At 43.1% G+C, this 18,217-nt stretch overlaps 1 protein-coding gene across 1 annotated transcript in view; it reads left to right on the top strand.

Annotated features, from left to right (window-relative positions):
* KLHL25 (kelch like family member 25) overlaps positions 1-18,217 on the top strand; it is a 51,817-nt gene that overhangs the window by 10,807 nt on the left and 22,793 nt on the right. The gene's annotated exons all lie outside the window — the stretch shown is intronic.

The following is an 18,217-nucleotide window of genomic DNA, read 5'->3' as shown; positions in this document are numbered from 1 at the left end:
CCTGTCTGTATGAGGCTGGATTTTCTTCTAGTCTTCACAATGAAAACATTTTATAATGTTTAGGAGTATGGGATTAACACTTATACACTACTATATATAAAATAGGTAAGCATTAAGGATTTACTGTATAGCACTGGGAACTGTATTCAGGATCTTGTAATGACCTATGATGGAAAGTAATCTAAAAGTATATATATAACAATCACTTTGCTGTACACCTGAAACTAACACAATATTGTAAATCAGCTATACTTCAATTAAAAAAAAACACGACATTTTACAACAAATTGAATACAGAAGCAGTTAGAGAGTCTGGCCACTATTCTCAATAAAATAAATTTTTTTTTTGAAACTAGATTTATGAAAAACTACTGTTACTTATGCTAACATATAATGAGTTTATTATTGTTCTTCAGGTAACTAGTATACATTTCAATTTTGTCTCAGTTTTAATTTTGTCTGTGATAAATTTCAATAGGTTAAACCACGTAACAGAAGCCCCTTAGGGTCGTCAATCATTTTCAGATTGTAAAAAGATCCTGAGACCAAACCATTTGAGAACAGGTGTGCTAGGCAAAGCCCTTGCAAGCTGGGGCCTGGGTGTGGGCCCTGAACCCAGCTCTGTTCATCTGTTTTTCCCCTTTTAGTCCCTTGGCAATCCTGCGAGGTTGGTGTGATTATTTTCACGTCCATTTTACAAATGTGGAAACCGAGGCACTGAGCATTTGAATACCCAGCACAGGCCTCGCAGTATAGAGGTGGCAGTGCCAGCAAGCAGGGAGGTACCAGACCGACGTCCCTGTTCCCCAGGCAGGGAGGAAGGCAGGCGCCTGAGAGAGCGCTTGTAATGCAGGCCTGGTCTGTGTCCTCAAGTTACGAGCCCTTGGACGTAGTGCGAGCTCTTCAGGGTGGCACGGGGCCTGGCAGGCGGGGAGGCACACTTCCACACCCTTCCTCCTTTCCTGAGGCCCAGGAAGGCAGACTCAGGTTTGCTAAGTGGCAGCGAGGCACTTGGGAAATCAAGTGTTTTTCATTAAAAACAGCATCTCCTGTTCAGGCACACACGGTGTTTGCAGCCAGGAAGGTGGTTCTTTCTAAACAGCCCATGTTATGCCTTTCGAGCAGGGACTTTGGAGCAAAACAGCTTTGAACACTGAGGATGTGTGCGCGTTTCTTACCTTCTCTGAGCCTCAGTTTGCCCACCTGTACAATAGGGACCGTGACGCCTCAAAGAGGTGCCGTAAGGATGAAATGAAAGAAGGCACGTACAGGGCCTGATGCAAAAGCTCGTTCACAGCCAGGTTCGAAAAAAAGTGACTCTGGGACTTCTCTGGTAGTCCAGGTTCGACCCCTGGCTAGGGAACTAAGATCCCACATGCTGTGTGGCACGACCCCCCCCCCCCAACCAAAACCAAAAAAGTGACCCTGCATCTGGCACAGTGTCCGGCAGGTTCAGGGGTGTGTGCGGTGGGGACAGCCTCCCCACCCTCCTCTCCAGTGGTAGCTATCAACCCATTTCTCACCCAACCTACCAGAGACAGTCTGCAACCCCAGCAGGTGCATGTGTGTGTGTATTACGTGTCTATGTGTATGACTAGGTAGTCGGTTTTTAACAGATGTAAGAGATGGCATCCTATTCATAGCACTTCTCGTTTTAGCAGAGAAAGCCAGTTGCTTATTTTTTTATATATATAGTTCTGTAGTACTCCATTGTATGAATGAACCACCATTTCTTTAACTGGGCCTCTTGCCTGTGAACATTGAGCCTGTTTCCAGCCTTTTGCTTGCAGCCAAGAGCGTGCAAGTGTGATGGAGGGCAGGATTCCTGGGCGTGGAGAGGCTGGGGCAGAGGGCTTTTGTCATTTTGAAAGATCTTACCAAAGTGCTCTCCAGCTACACTCCCCTGCCGTCCTCCCTCTCCATGGGAGGGGAGAAACAGAGCTGTGTCTTGGGCTTTAGCAATTGAGGCACATTCCCATTCTGGTTCGACAGCAGCCCTGGCAGCCTGGAGTAGAACGAAGCTTCTAGAGCACAGGGAGAAAGAAATCCACGAACAAGTAGCTGGTGCTTGACTTTTTTTTTTTTTTCCTTCTGTCCTGTTCTGCGTGTGCATTTTCCTCCCAGGCTGTCACTCCAGGTGGCTCACTGAAAGTGATATCTAGGCCACAGTGCTTTTAATGACTCCATCTGTGGGCCTCTGTGACTCTTTCAGGGGACCAGACAGGAAGAGAGACAGCCTCCCTCCAGGCCCCCAGCCTCCCTCTGTTTGCCAGCGGCCCGGCCAGTCCTGCTGAAGAGGGAGGAACCCAGGACCAGGAGGCGGTGTTTGCTTTGTATGGGGGCTGTTCTCTGCCCCTGCTTGTTTCTCTCTGTCTCGCTCTGGATAAATGAAAGGAAACAAGTGATCTCAACAGATGGGCGAACCTGAGCACCAAGTGCTTTGTCTCCTCTGTGGTTAGACCAGGGATGTCCATTTCATTGGCCCCACTCCCGTCTGCAGCAATAGCTGGGCTTGCAGACCCCCAGCCTCGGGGGCCAGAGACAGTCCAGGCGGCCCCACTGAGCTGAGGGGCAGCAGGATGCGGCAGTGGAAGCCAGGTGGCAGCTTCTCTGGGCCCTTCCCTGCCGAATTTGGAGGCATCTGAGCCACTCCTCCCGTAGCTGAAAGAAGCCTCTTTGTTGCAGCGGTGGTTTCGTTAAGCATGGTAACCAGAGCTTCTATGACAGTATGACGTCACACATCTGTAATTCTTCTCCAGAGATTTTTATCTCAAGAGAATACAGTGATTCATAATACACCACAGCAAAGACGTTATTTGTTCATTGGATACAAATGCAAAACTGTGGATGAATGAATTAGTAAGTCATGGTGCTTATATACTTCACAGACATTAAAAATTACAGCTGACAACCCCAGAGACGCTGGGATAAACCAACCGGTTCATCCCAGTGTCTGCATGCAGGAGACCCCTGATCAATCTGTGTTCAGTGGTGAATGAAGGATAGGAGCATGCAAACTCTGTGAATGGTAAAAACAATGTGAAAGTGTGTTCTGTAGTTGCAACAATGTAAAATGTTTGTTTTGGGATAAAAGCAGAAAATAATAAGCCAAAGTGAAAATAGTCATTGTGTTTGCAGTGCCTCTCAACCTTATCACTTCCCCCCACAAACCTTTTTGGACCTTTTATTCCTAATTGCACTCAACCCCCTTCCGCCATAAATTTTAATACCAGATACGCTATAAGTCTGTCTGTATGTATGTCTGTGCTTTGTACCTAAAACAAGTAAGATTTTTTTCTGTCTTCCAAGAACCAGTTTTTGCCTCCTTAGGACAGTGTTTCTGCCCACCACCTCCTGACCCCCTCAGCCCCCGTGAGGACGTCTGTGTCGGGGCTGTGATTCCTGGGGATTTGTCGTCTTTTGTGTCTTGCCCTCACCTTTGTGTTCTCTTCTCAGTAAAAATGACTGAGCTCCTGGGTGTGCCTGTTGGCCTATCTCACTTGGTTCGTGGAGCTCACACTCAGAAGAGGTGGTCCTGGGCAGAAAAGGGGGCGCCAACCATCCGTGGCTGCATCTGCTGGGCTGGGCCTATGGCTGGGCAGTCATTACAGGGAGTCATTCCCACATATCCCTGCCCGGTGTCCCAGCCTGAAAAAAGCACTCAGACCAGTGCCTAGTACATAGTAAGTGCTCAGTCACTATGACTTATTGGTAGTAGTACTGTTGTCATTACCATTCATCTCTGAGCTGCTGTTTTCTTATCTGTAAATTACAAAACTAATAGGGCATATGGCAGGCTTGCACCTCTGGTGCTGTCCCGGTGAACGAAGCTACGTGACTCGTTTTAGCTAATGAGATGGGGACAGAAGTGATGTGCGTCTTTCTAAGGCCAAGCACCGAATTGGCAGTGCCACTTTCCAGAGCGTTCTCTATTTTCCCATTGGCATGGTGACTGGTGACATGGTGACTACTCTGTCATCTGGGTCCCTGGGAGTGACAGTGATGAGAAGAGTACTCTCTCCTCCCCTCCCCCCTCAACCACCAACTAACCCACAGCGCATGTAGCATAAGAGCGAGATGTCTCTGTCCCCAAAGCCACCGAGATTCGGGGGTGTTTGTTGCTGCAGCACAAGCTAGCCCATCTTTATTAAAACATTAGAGTCATAACCTTGTCAGGCTTGGTTGTGAGGATGAAATCTTCCATGTAAGATGCCCAGCACAGTATGGATACATGGTAGTCATGTGCTCCATGTGGCTCCCTTCCCAACCAGAATTCCCTGTTGATTCTTTGCAGCAGGTGTTGCTTCTTCCTACAGCAGAGTTTCACAGGCCTTGAGCCCTTACCCCTGTCCTCTGCCTTTTCTGGGAAGGCAGAGCCTGTTGCCTGGGAAAGGCCAGGGCAGTGCACCACCCAGACCCTTCCTCTAGAAGTGGCCCGCCCACTCCGGCAGAGCTGGCATCCATCCCCATAGCATCTATCAACTCGGAATAACAGCTCTGGCTCCCCGTTGACCAGAGGCTGCTGGCAGCCTGAGACCTGGCTATCACTCACAGGAGCTAAAGTGGCTGCCCTTCCTCGAGTGTGCCTAACATTCGTGTGCGTTGAGTAAAAAGGCTGGAGCGCGTGGAGAAGGCACCGAGGCGTTTGCCTGCCCCTTGGGGTCTGCTGGGACCACGTTCCCCTTCCTGGCTTTGGGTGCAGGAAGTTGGGCCATGTGTAGGATTCAGTGCCCACCTGGGACTGTGCGTGTGAGTGTGCGTGACCCTTTTGAGAGGGTACAGTTGCACTGTTGCTCACGCCCTCAGGACAGCAGGTGGGAACCGGGCTGTCTCACACTGTGCCTTGTCAGAGGGTGTGGAAGGCTTGGGCTTCTGTCCAGAGGGGGCGAGCTCAGGGGCGGGCTCCACCCTTCGTGGGACATTCTGGCACTGCCTGAAGAGAACCCCATTTATTACCAAGCAGGGTATGAAGCAGACACCGTCACCCCTTCCCTGAACCTCACTCTATTCTAGAACCACCACCCGCATGGCCAGCGCATTCGCCTGCAGGAGGGCCCAGGCTTGCAGTGAGGCAGGGATGGGGTGAGGCTGGGGGCTGGGATAGGGTGGAGTAGCATCCAGCAGGCTAACCACGGGAGAGCAGGAGGAGTGCGTTACACAATTCCCGCGACTTTACTGCGGATTTGAAGTCTTTCAAAATCAAAAGCTGAAAAACAAGATCAAAATAAATAAATACATAGTAAAAAATATAAACAGTTTTAACCTGTTGGATTTTCAATAAAAATTCAGGTAATACGACTTCTGAATAAATATATATAAAGTTGTTTTTTGTTTTCTTTTTAAAAGAAAGGGCCATTGGAAGGTAGAAGCATCTAGGAAAAGGACCCATTGTCTGATAATTCACTTGTATCTAGAATGATCTGTGGCTCTGATTCAGTTACAGTGGTCATACTGATTTTACTTTCACTTAACACTTAGATTTGTCTGCTTCATACGGTGCTTAGTTTGTTTTCCACTTGAAAATTGGACGGATGGCTGCCCCTGCACCCCGTGGGCTCCCCGAGGTGTGTGTGTCCCCCAGACTTGGGCAGGGTGGGGATTTGAGCTGCAGTATCACGGGGCGTCCTCTTGGAACCCCGCTCCTGGGAACCTTGTTGCAGCACGCCGCCCTGCATAGCCCTGATATCTGATAGTGTTGGAATCCTTCATTATCACAGTTCTGGAGTAACCCAGATCCAGCAGACTTGAAGAAAACCTTTAGTGTTTTTCCTGACTATAAAAATATTACATACTCATTTTAAAAAAATGAAATAACTTAAAAATGATTAGAGTAGACAGTGAAAATCCCCTTATTCAAAGTGGAGGTTGGGGTAATGTCTGCTGTGTCCTTTATTCAGTGATGGTGGTAATGACAACAGCAACAATAATAAAACAGCTGACCAAGTAAGCAGGAGAGGGCCAGGCCGTCCCAAATGCTTGTCATCGACGGTCTCATTTAAGTCTCAAACAAACCTATAAAGTAGCAGCTGTTTTCATCATCACTTTATGATTGAGAAAAATAGCCCAGAGAGGTGAATTAACTTTCTCAGGGTCACCAGTAAGGGCTGAGCTGTCTTCAGGGGCCCTGTTCCTGTGCACTGGCATTGAGGAGCTGTAGTTTCCCCGGGGCTGCCTTGTCACAGGTGTGTCAGTGCAGCTGGGGCAGAACCCCCTGGGAGATACAGATTCAAAATACTTGCTGCCCCTCCCCTCTGCGGGCTGGGGTCCACCTGCTGCAGCTGGAATGTCCAAGGCGCATTCTTCACTTACACGATTGGCCCCAGGGTTCACATGCCACTGGCCCTGTGTGATAGCGCTGCTGCCTGTCCCTGGCCTTTCTCTTCCCTGAAGGGCCGATGGTTTCCACCCAGCCTTTGCACCTGCTGCTTCTCTGCCTGAACCCTCCTTTCCCCGCCATCACATCTGGGCTCCGCTCATCACTTACGTTTCATCCCACGTGTCCCCTCTTCACAGGGGCCTAAATGAGCCCACCGTCGTCTTGTCCCTCTGTGGCCCATTGCCATTTTATTTTCTTCATAGAACTCCCAGGAAGGGAAAGTGTCCTGTTCACTGGTTTGGTTGCTTATCGCTGGTCTGTCTGCCCCCTTCTATACCGCCAACCACAGAGTGCAGGTCCATGGGGGCAGGAACTCTGTCTCTGTGCATCACCGTCTCCCTGCCTGGCACGTGGGAATTGTTCGGGAAGCTTCTGGTGGATGAGCGAGTCAGAACCACATTACCTGCAACCCCTCAGCTGGGCCCTGGGATTTTCTGGCTCCCTCTGGCCACCAGCAAAGAGTGATGGAGTTGACACACTCATTTAGAAAATTGCTAACTCCTGGCTGGGGGTGGAAGTGGGGGAGGGCGTTAGCGCTGCAGGACAGAGCTGGGCCTCCCAGAGAGTGACCCCCAAAATGCAGCTTTGATTGCCTCTGGTGCCTTTTTCTCTGAGAGTGGAGGTCTTTAGATCTTAGTCACTGGAATCTTCAGAGAGCTTGGCAAGTTTTCTTCTGAAGGTCTTGCCTCTTGGCTAGTTTGTTTACTTATGTATTTGGCTAACTTTCCAAGGAGGATGAAAGGTGAGCTGGGCACCTTGCTATTTGGTGCTTTTTTTTGGAATTTTATTTTATTATGTTTTTAAATAAATTATTTTTGGCTATGTTGGGTCTTCGTTGCAGTGCGCGGGCTTCTCATTGCGGTGGCTTCTCTTATGGAACACAGGCTCTAGGAGCGTGGGCTTCAGTACTTGTGGCGCATGGGCTTGGTTGCTCTGCAGCATGTGGGATCTTCCCGGACCAGGGCTCGAACCCATGTCCCCTTCATTGGCAGGTAGATTCTTAACCACTGTGCCACCAGGGAAGTCCCTTTTTGCAATTTTAAAACTATATATATATTATATTGGAGTATAGTTGATTTACAATGTTGTGTTAGTTTCAGGTGTATAGCAAAGTGATTCAATTAGACGTACACATATATTCAATCTTCTTCAGATTCTTTTCTCATATAGGTTATCACAGAATATTGAGTAGACTTCCCTGTGCTGTACAGTAGGTCCTCGTTGGTTATTTGTCTTATATGTAGTGTGTATATGTTCATCCCAAGCTCCTAATTTACCATTACCCCCCCACAACGTTTCCCTTTTGATAACCATGAGTTTGTTTTCGATATCTGTAAGTCTGTTTCTGTTTTGTAAATAAGTTCATTTGTATCATTTTTTTTAGATTCCACATATAAGTGATATCATATATTTGTCTTTGTCTGACTTCACTTAGTATGATAATCACTAGGTCCATCCATGTTGCTGCAAATGGCATTATTTCCTTCTTTTTTATGGCTGAGTAATATTCCATTGTAGGTATGTACCACATCTTCTTTATCTATTCCTCTGTTGATGGACAGTTAGTTTGCTTCTGTATCTTGGCTGTTGTAAATAGTGCTGCAGTGAACATTGGGGTGCATGTATCTTTTTGAATTATGGTTTTCTCCTTATATATGCCCAGTAGTGGGATTGCAGGATCATTTGGTAGTTCTATTTGTAGTTTTTTAAGAAACCTCCATACTGTTCTCCATAGTGGCTGTATCAATTTACATTCCCACCAACAGTGCAAGAGGCTTCCCTTCTCTCCACACCCTCTCCAGCATTTATTGTTTCTAGATTTTTTGATGATGGCCATTCTGACTGGTGTGAGATGATATCTCATTGTAGTTTTGATTTGCATTTCTCTAATGATTAATGATGTTGAGCATTCTTTCATGTGTTTGTTGGCAGCCTGTATATTTTCTTTGGAGAAATGTCTATTTAGGTCTTCTGCCCATTTTTGGATTGGGTTGTTTGTTTTTTTGTTATTGAGCTGCATGAGCTGCTTATAAATTTTGGAGATTAATCCTTTGTCAGTTGCTTCATTTGCAAATATTTTCTCCCATTCTGAGGGTTGTCTTTTGGTCTTGTTTATGGTTTCCTTTGCTGTGCAAAAGACTTGAAGTTTCATTAGGTCCCATTTGTTTATTTTTGTTTTTATTTCCATTTCTCTAGGAGGTGGGTCAAAAAGGATCTTGCTGTGATTTATATCATAGAGTGTTCTGCCTATGTTTTCCACTAAGAGTTTGATAGTTTCTGGCCTTACATTTAGGTGTTTAATCCATTTTGAGCTTATTTTTGTGTATGGTGTTAGGGAGTGATCTAATCTCATACTTTTACATGTAGCTGTCCAGTTTTCCCAGCACCACTTATTGAAGAGGCTGTCCTTTCTCCACTGTACATTCCTGACTCCTTTATCAAAGATAAGGTGACCATATGTGCCTGGGTTTATCTCTGGGCTTTCTATCCTGTTCCATTGATCTATTTTTCTGTTTTTGTGCCAGTACCATACTGTCTTGATTACTGTAGCTTTGTAGTATAGTATGAAGTCACGGAGCCTGATTCATCCAGCTCCATTTTTTGTGCTCAAGATTGCTTCGGCTATTCGGAGTCTTTTGTGTTTCCATACAAATTGTGAAATTTTTTGTTCTAGTTCTGTGAAAAATGCCAGTGGCAGTTTGATAGGGATTGCACTGAATCTGTAGATTGCTTTGGGGAGTAGAGTCATTTTCACAATGTTGGTTCTTCCAATCCAAGAACATGGTATATCTCTCCATCTATTTGTATCATTTTTAATTTCTTCCATCAGTGTCTTATAATTTTCTGCATACAGGTCTTTTGTCTCCTTAGGTAGGTTTATTCCTAGATATTTTATTCTTTTTGTTGCAATGGTAAATGGGAGTGTTTTCTTGATTTCACTTTCAGTTTTTTCATCATTAGTGTATAAGAATGCCAGAGATTTCTGTGCATTAATTTTGTATCCTGCTACTTTACCAAATTCATTGATTAGCTCTAGTAGTTTTCTGGTAGCATTTTTAGGATTCTCTATGTATAGTATCATGTCATCTGCAAACAGTGAGAGCTTTACTTCTTCTTTTCCGATTTGGATTCCTTTTATTTACTTTTCTTCTCTGATTGCTGTGGCTAAAACTTCCAAAACTATGTTGAATAAGAGTAGTGAGAGTGGGCAACCTTGTCTTGTTCCTGATCTTAGTGGAAATGCTTTCAGGTTTTCACCATTGAGGACGATGTTGGCTGTGGGTTTGTCATATATGGCCTTTATTATGTTGAGGAAAGTTCCCTCTATGCCTGCTTTCTGCAGGGTTTTTTTTTATCATAAATGGGTGTTGAATTTTGTCAAAAGCTTTCTCTGCATCTATTGAGATGATCATATGGTTTTTCTCCTTCAATTTGTTAATATGGTGTGTATCACGTTGATTGATTTGCGTATATTGAAGAATCCTTGCATTCCTGGAATAAACTCCACTTTATCATGGTGTATGATCCTTTTAATGTGCTGTTGGATTCTGTTTGCTAGTATTTTGTTGAGGATTTTTGCATCTATGTTCATCAGTGATATTGGCCTGTAGTTTTCTTTCTTTGTGACATCGTTGTCTGGTTTTGGTATCAAGGTGATGGTGGCCTCGTAGAATGAGTTTGGGAGTGTTCCTCCCTCTGCTATATTTTGGAAGAGTTTGAGAAGGATAGGTGTTAGCTCTTCTCCAAATGTGTGATGGAATTTGCCTGTGAAGCCATCTGGTCCTGGGCTTTTGTTTGTTGGAAGATTTTTAATCACAGTTTCAATTTCAATGCTTGTGATTGGTCTGTTCATATTTTCTATTTCTTCCTGATTCAGTCTTGGCAGGTTGTGCATTTCTAAGAATTTGTCCATTTCTTCCAGGTTGTCCATTTTATTGGCATAGAGTTGCTTATAGTAATCTCTCATGATCTTTTGTATTTCTGCAGTGTCAGTTGTTATTTCTCCGTTTTCATTTCTAATTCTATTGATTTGAGTCTTCTCCCTGTTTTTCTTCAGGAGTCTGGCTAATGGTTCATCAATTTTGTTTATCTTCTCAAAGAACCAGCTTTTAGTTTTATTGATCTTTGCTATCATTTCCTTCATTTCTTTTTAATTTATTTCTGATCTGATTTTTATGATTTCTTTCCCTCTGCTAACTTCGGAGTTTTTTGTTCTTCTTTCTCTAATTGCTTTAGGTGCAAGGTTAGGTTGTTTATTCGAGATGTTTCCTGTTTCTTAAGGTAGGATTGTATTGCTATAAACTTCCCTCTTAGAACTGCTTTTGCTGCATCCCATAGGTTTTGGGTCATCGTGTCTCCATTGTCATTTGTTTCTAGGTATTTTTTTATTTCCTCTTTGATTTCTTCAGTGATCACTTCGTTATTAAGTAGTGTATTGTTTATCCTCCATGTGTTTGTAGTTTTTACAGATCTTTTCCTGTAATTGATATCTAGTCTCATAGCATTGTGGTCGGAAAAGATACTTGATACAATTTCAATTTTCTTAAATTTACCAAGGCTTGATTTGTGACCCAAGATATGATCTATCCTGGACAATGTTCCATGAGCACTTGAGAAAAATGTGTATTCTGTTGTTTTTGGATGGAATGTCCTATAAATATCAATTAAGTCCATCTTGTTTAATGTATCATTTAAAGCTTGTGTTTCCTTACTTATTTTCATTTTGGATGATCTGTCCATTGGTGCAAGTGGGGTTTTAAAGTCCCCTACTATGAATGTGTTACTGTCGATTTCCCCTTTTATGGCTGTTAGTATTTGCCTTATGTATTGAGGTGCTCCAGTGTTGGGTGCATAAATATTTATAATTGTTATGTTTTCTTCTTGGATCGATCCCTTGATCATTATGTAGTGTCCATCTTTGTCTCTTCTAATAGTCTTTATTTTAAAGTCTCTTTTGTCTGATATGAGAATTGCTACTCCAGCTGTCTTTTGGTTTCCATTTGCATAAAATATCTTTTTCCATCCCCTTACTTTCAGTCTGTATGTGTCTCTAGGTCTGAAATGGGTCTCTTGTAGACAGCATATATATGGGTCTTGTTTTTGTATCCATTCAGCCAATCTGTGTCTTTTGGTGGGAGCATTTAGTCCATTTACATTTAAAGTAATTATCGATATGTACGTTCCTATTCCCATTTTCTTAATTGTTTTGGGTTCGTTATTGTAGGTCTTTTCCTTCTCTTGTGTTTCTTGCCTAGAGAAGTTCCTTTAGCATTTGTTGTAAAGGTGGCTTGGTGGTGCTGAACTCTCAGCTTTTGCTTGTCTGTAAAGGTTTTAATTTCTCCATCAAATCTGAATGAGATCCTTGCTGGGTAGAGTAATCTTGGTTGCAGGTTTTTCTCCTTCATCCCTTTAAATATGTTCTGCCAGTCCCTTCTGGCTTGCAGAGTTTCTGCTGAAAGATCAGCTGTTAACCTTATGGGTATTCCCTTGTGTGTTATTTGTTGTTTTTCCCTTGCTGCTTTTAATATGTTTTCTTTGTATTTAATTTTTGACAGTTTGATTAGTATGTTTCTTGGTGTATTTTCTCCTTGGATTTATCCTGTATTGGACTCTCTGTGCTTCCTGGACTTGATTAACTCTTTCCTTTCCCATATTAGGGAAGTTTTCAACTATAATCTCTTCAAATATTTTCTCAGTCCCTTTCTTTTTCTCTTCTTCTTCTGGAACCCCTATAATTCGAATGTTGGTGTGTTTAATGTTGTCCCAGAGGTCGCTGAGACTGTCCTCAGTTCTTTTCATTCTTTTTTTTTTATTCTGCTCTCTAGTAGTTATTTCCACTATTTTATCTTCCAGGTCACTTATGCGTTCTTCTGCCTCAGTTATTCTGCTATTGATTCCATTTAGAGTATTTTTAATTTCATTTATTGTGTTGTTCATCATTGTTTGTTTCATCTTTAGTTGTTCTAGGTCTTTGTTAAATGTTTCTTGCATTTTCTGTATTCTGTTTCCAAGATTTTAGATCATCTTTACTATCATTATTCTGAATTCTTTTTCAGGTAGACTGCCTATTTCCTCTTCATTTGTTAGGTCTGGTGGGTTTTTATTTTACTCCTTCATCTGCTGTGTTTTTCTGTCTTCTCATTTTTCTTATCTTACTGTGTTTGGGGTCTCCTTTTTGCAGGCTGCAGGTTCGTAGTTCCCGTTGTTTTTGGTGTCTGTCCCCAGTGGCTAAGGTTGGTTCAGTGGATTGTGTAGGCTTCCTGGTGGAGGGGACTAGTGCCTGTGTTCTGGTGGATGAGGCTGGATCTTGTCTTTCTGGTGGGCAGGTCCACGTCTGGTGGTGTGTTTTGCGGTGTCTGTGGACTTATTATTATTTTAGGCAGCCTCTCTGCTAATGGGTGGGGTTGTGTTCCTGTCTTGCTAGTTGTTTGGCATATGGTGTCCAGCACTATAACTTGCTGGTCATTGAGTGAAGCTGGGTGCTGGCGTTGAGATGGAGATCTCTAGGAGATTTTGGCCGTTTGATATTACATGGAGGTGGGAGGTCTCTGTGGACTAGTGTCCTGAAGTTGGCTCTCCTACCTCAGAGGCACAGCACTGAGTCCTGGCTGCTGCACCAAGAGCCTTTCATCCACACAGCTCAGAATAAAAGGGAGAAAAAGTAGAAAGAAAGAATTAGAAGAAAGAAAGAAAGAAAGAAAGGAGGGAGGGAAGGAGGGAGGGAGGAAGAAAAAAAGAAAGAAGATAACGTAAAATAAAATAAAATATAATAAAGTTATTAAAATAAAAAATAATTATTAAGAAAAAAAACGGACGGATAGAACCCTAGGACAAATGGTGGAAGCACAGCTATACAGACAAAATCTCACACAGAAGCATACACATACACACTCACAAAAAGAGGAAAATGGGAAAAAATCATAAATCTTGCTCTCAAAGTCCACCTCCTTAATTTGGGATGATTCGTTGTCTATTCATGTATTCCACAGATGCAGGGTACATCAAGTTGATGTGAAGCTTTAATCCGCTGCTTCTGAGGCTACTGGGAGAGATTTCCCTTTCTCTTCTTCGTTCGCATAGCTCCCAGTGTTCAGCTTTGGATTTGGCCCCGCTTCTGCGTGTAGGTTGCCGGAGGGCGTCTTTTCTTCGGTTGGATAGGACGGGGTTAAAGGAGCAGCTGCTTCGGGGAGTGTGGTTCACTTAGGCCGGGGGAGGGAGGGGCACGGAGTGCGGGCGAGCCTGCGGCGGCAGAGGCCGGCATGACGTTGCACCAGCCTGAGGCGCTCCGTGCGTTCTCCCGGGGAAGTTGTCCCTGGATCCCGGGACCCTGGCAGTGGCGGGCTGCACAGGCTCCCCGGAAGGGGGGTGTGGATAGTGATCTGTGCTCGCACACAGGCTTCTTGGTGGCGGCAGCAGCAGACTTAGCGTCTCGTGCCCGTCTCTGGGGTCCGCGCTTTTAGCCGGAGCTCCTTTAAGCAGAGCTCTTTACCCCCTCTCCTCGCGCACCAGGAACCAAAGAGGGAAGAAAAAGTCTCTTGCCTCTTCGGCAGGTCCACACTTTTCCCCGGACTCCCTCCCGGCTAAACGTGGTGCACTAACCCTCTGCAGGCTGTGTTCACGCCGCCAAACCCAGTCCTCTCTCAGCGCTCCGACCTAAGCCCGAGCCTCAACTCCCAGTCCCGCCCGCCACGGCGGGTGAGCAGACAAGCCTCTCGGGCTGGTGAGTGCTGGTTGGCACCGATCCTCTGTGCGGAATCTCTCTGCTTTGCCCTCCGCACCCCTGTTGCTGTGCTCTCCCCCGCAGCTCCGAAGCTTCCCCCTCTGCCACCCGCAGTCTCCGCCCGTGAAGGGGCTTCCTAGTGTGTGGAAACCTTTCCTCCTTCACAGCTCCCTCCCACTGGTGCAGGTCCCGTCCCTATCCTTTTGTCTCTGTTTATTCTTTTTTCTTTTGCCCTACCCAGGTACGTGGGGAGTTTCTTGCCTTTTGGGAGGTCTGAGGTCTTCTGCCAGCATTCAGTAGGTGTTCTGTAGGAGTTGTTCCACATGTAGGTGTATTTCTGGTGTATCTGTGGGGAGGAAGGTGATCTCCGCGTCTCACTCCTCCGCCATCTTCCCCTCGTCCCCTGTCTTTTCATTTTGTTTATGATTTCCTTTGCTGTGCAGAAGCTTTTACGTTTAATTAGATCCCATTTATTTATTTATTTTTTTATTTTCAGTAGGAGGTGGATCCAAAAAGTATTGCTGTGATTTATGTCAAAGAGTGTTCTGCCTTTGTTTTCCTCTAAGAGTTTTATAGTGTCCAGCCTTACATTTAGGTCTTTGATCCATTTTGAATTTATTTTTGTGTATGGTATTAGAGAATGTTCTAATTTCATTCTTTTACACGTAGCTGTCCGGTGTTCCCAGCATCGCTTATTGAAGAGGCTGTCTTCTCTCCATTGTATATTCTTGCCTCCTTGGTCATAGATTAGTTGACCATAGGTGCATGGGTTTATTTCTGGGCTTTGTATCCTGTTCCATTGAGCTATATTTCTGTTTTTGTGCCCGTACCATACTGTTTTGATGACTGTAGCTTTGTAGTAGTCTGAAGTCAGGGAGCCTGATTCCTCCAGTTCCATTTTTCTTTCTCAGGATTGCTTTGGCTATTGGGCGTCTTTTGTGTCTCCATACAAATTTAAAAAATTTTTGTTCTAGTTCTGTGAAAAGTGCCATTGGTAATTTGATAGGGATTGCGTTGAATCCATAGATTGCCTTGGGTAGTATAGTCATTTTGACAATATTGATTCTTCCAATGCAAGAACATGGTGTATCTTTCCATGTGTTTGTGTCATCTTCGATTTCTTTCATTAGTGTCTTATTGTTTTCAGAGTACAGGCAGGTCTCTTATCTCCTTAGGTAGATTTATTCCTAGGTGTTTTATTCTTTTTGATGTGATGGTAAATGGGATTGTTTCCTTAATTTCTCTTTTTGGATCTTTTGTTGTTAGCATGTAGAAATGCAACAGATTTCTGTGTATTAATTTTCTTTCTTTTTTAAAATAAATTTATTTATTTATTATTGGGTCTTTGTTGCTGCACGTGGGCTTTCTCTAGTTGTGGCGAGTGGGGGCTACTCTTCGTTGCAGTGCACGTGCTTCTCATTGTGATGGCTTCTCTTGTTGTGGAGCATGGGCTGTAGGCGCGTGGGCTTCAGTAATTGTGGCACAAGGGCTCAGTAGTTGTGGCTCGCAGGCTGTAGAGTGCAGGCTCAGTAGTTGTGGCCCACGGACTTAGTTCCTCCACGGCATGTGGGATTTTCCTGGACCAGGGATCGAACTCATGTTCCCTGCATTGGCAGGTGGATTCTCACCCACTGCGCCACCAGGGAAGTCCTGTATTAATTTTCTATCCTGCAACTTTACCGAATTCATTGATAAGCTCTAGTAGTTTTCTCATAGCATCTTTAGGATTTTCTATGTATAGTATCATGTCATCTGCAAACAGTGACAGTTTTGTTTCTTCTTTTCCACTTTGGATTCCTTTTCTTTTTCTTCTCTGATTGCTGTGGTTAGGACTTCCAAAACTACATTGAATAAAAGTGGTGAGAGTGGACATCTTGTTTAGTTCCTGATCTTAGAGGGAATGCTTTCATCTTTTCACTATTGAGAATGATGTTAGCTGTGGGTTTGCCGTATATGGCCTTTATTATGTTGAGGTAAGTTCCCTCTGTGCCCACTTTCTGGAGACTTTTTATCATAAATGGGTGTTAAATTTTGTTAAAAGCTTTTTCTGCATCTATTGAGATGATCACATGGTTTTTATTCTTCAGTTTGTTAATGTGGCATATCATACTGATTGATTTGTGGATATCGAAGAATCCTTGCATCCCAGGGATAAATCCCAGGGATAAATTTGATCATGGTGTATGATCCTTTTAATGTGTTGTTGGATTCTGTTTGCTAGTATTTTGTTGAGGATTTTTGCATCTATATTCATCAGTGATATTGGTCTGTAATTTTCTTTTTTTGTAGTATCTCTGTCTGGTTTTGATATCAGGGTGATGGGTGGCCTTGTAGAATGAGTTTGGGAGTGTTCCTTCCTCTGCAATTTTTTGGAAGAGTTTGGGAAGTATGGGTGTTAGCTCTTCTCTAAATGTTTGATAGAATTCACCTGTGAAGCCGTCTGGTCCTGGACTTTTGTTTGTTGGTAGTGTTAAAATCACTGTTTCAATTTCATTACTTGTGGTCTGTTCTTATTTTCTATTTCTGGTTCAGTTTTTGAAGATTGTAACTTTCTAAGAATTTGTCCATTTCTTCTAGGTTGTCCATTTTAGTAGCATGTGGTTGTTTGTAGTAGTCTCATGATCTTTTTGTATTTCTGTGGTGTCCATTGTAAGTTCTCCTTTTTCATTTCTAATTTTATTGATTTGAGCCCTCTCCCTTTTTTTCTCAAAGAGTCTGGCTAAAGGTTTATCAATTTTGTTTATCTTTTAAAGGAATCAACTTTTTGTTTCATTGATCTTTTCTATTGTTTTCTTCTCTATTTCATTTATTTCTGGTCTCTATTACTTCTTGGCCTTTTGGCTAAGATCAAGTGTATTTTTGCTCTGATCTTTATCATTTCTTTTTTTTCCAACTTTGGGTTTTGTTTCATCTTTCTCTAGTTGCTTTGGCTGTAAGTTTAGGTTGTGTATTTGAGATTTTTTTTGTTTCCTGAGTTAAGATTGTACTGCTATAAACTTCCCTCTTAGAACTGTTAGCCGCATCCCATAGGTTTTGGATCATCATGCTTTCATTTTCGTTTGTCTCTAGGTATTTTTTGATTTCCTCTTTGATTTCTTCAGTGATCCATTGATTGATTAGTAAGATATTGTTTAACCTCCACATGTTTGTGTTTTTTACAGTTTTCTTTTTTCCTGTAATTGACTTCTAATCTCATAGTGTTGTGGTCGGAAAAGATGCTTGATATGATTTCGATTTTCTTAAATTTACCAAGGCTTGATTTGTGACCCAAGATGTGATCTCTCCTGGAGAATGTACCATGTGCACTTGAGAAGAAAGTGTATTCTGTTGCTTTTGGATGCAATGTTCTATAAATATCAGTTAAGTCCATCTGGTCTAATGTGTCATTTAAGGCCTGTGTTTCTGTATTGATTTTCTGTCTGGATGATCTGTCCAATGATGAAAGTGGGGTGTTAAAGTCTCCCACTATTATTGTGTTACTGTCAGTTTCTCTTTTTATGGCTGTTAGTATTTGCCTTATGTATTGAGGTGTTCCTGTGTTGTGTGCATATATATTTACAATTGTTATATCTTCTTCTTGGATTGATCCCTTGATCATTATGTAGTGACCTTCCTTGTCTCTTGTAACAGTCTTTATTTTAAACTCTATTTTGTCTGATATGAGTATTGCTACTCCAGCTTTCTTTTGATTTCTACTTGCATGGAATACCTTTTTCCATCCCCTCACTTTGTTTGTACAAGTCCCTAGATCTGAAGTGTGTCTCTTGTAGACAGCAGAAATATGGATATTGTTTTTGTATCCATTCAGCCAGTCTATGTCTTTTGGTTGGAGCATTTAATCCATTTACATTTAAGGTAATTATCAATATGTATGTTCTTATTGCCATTTTGTTAATTGTTTTGGGTTTGTTTTTGAAGGTCTTTTTTCTTCCCTTCCTCTTTTGTTCTTTTATGATGTGATGTCTATCTTTAGTGTTGTATTTGGATTGCTTTTTCTTTTTTGTGTGTGTTTCTATTGTAGAGTTTTGGTTTGTGGTTCCCATGAGGTTTTGTTATAGCAGTCTATATGTATACCAGATTGTTTTAAATTGCTGGTCTCTTAATTTCCAATGCATTTCCAG

The sequence above is a fragment of the Grampus griseus genome (assembly GCF_964374135.1).
Source record: "Grampus griseus genome assembly, chromosome: 2".
Taxonomy (NCBI): Eukaryota; Metazoa; Chordata; class Mammalia; order Artiodactyla; family Delphinidae; genus Grampus; species Grampus griseus.
Note: the sequence above shows the minus strand (reverse complement) of the source record. Positions and strands in the feature narration are given on the sequence as shown.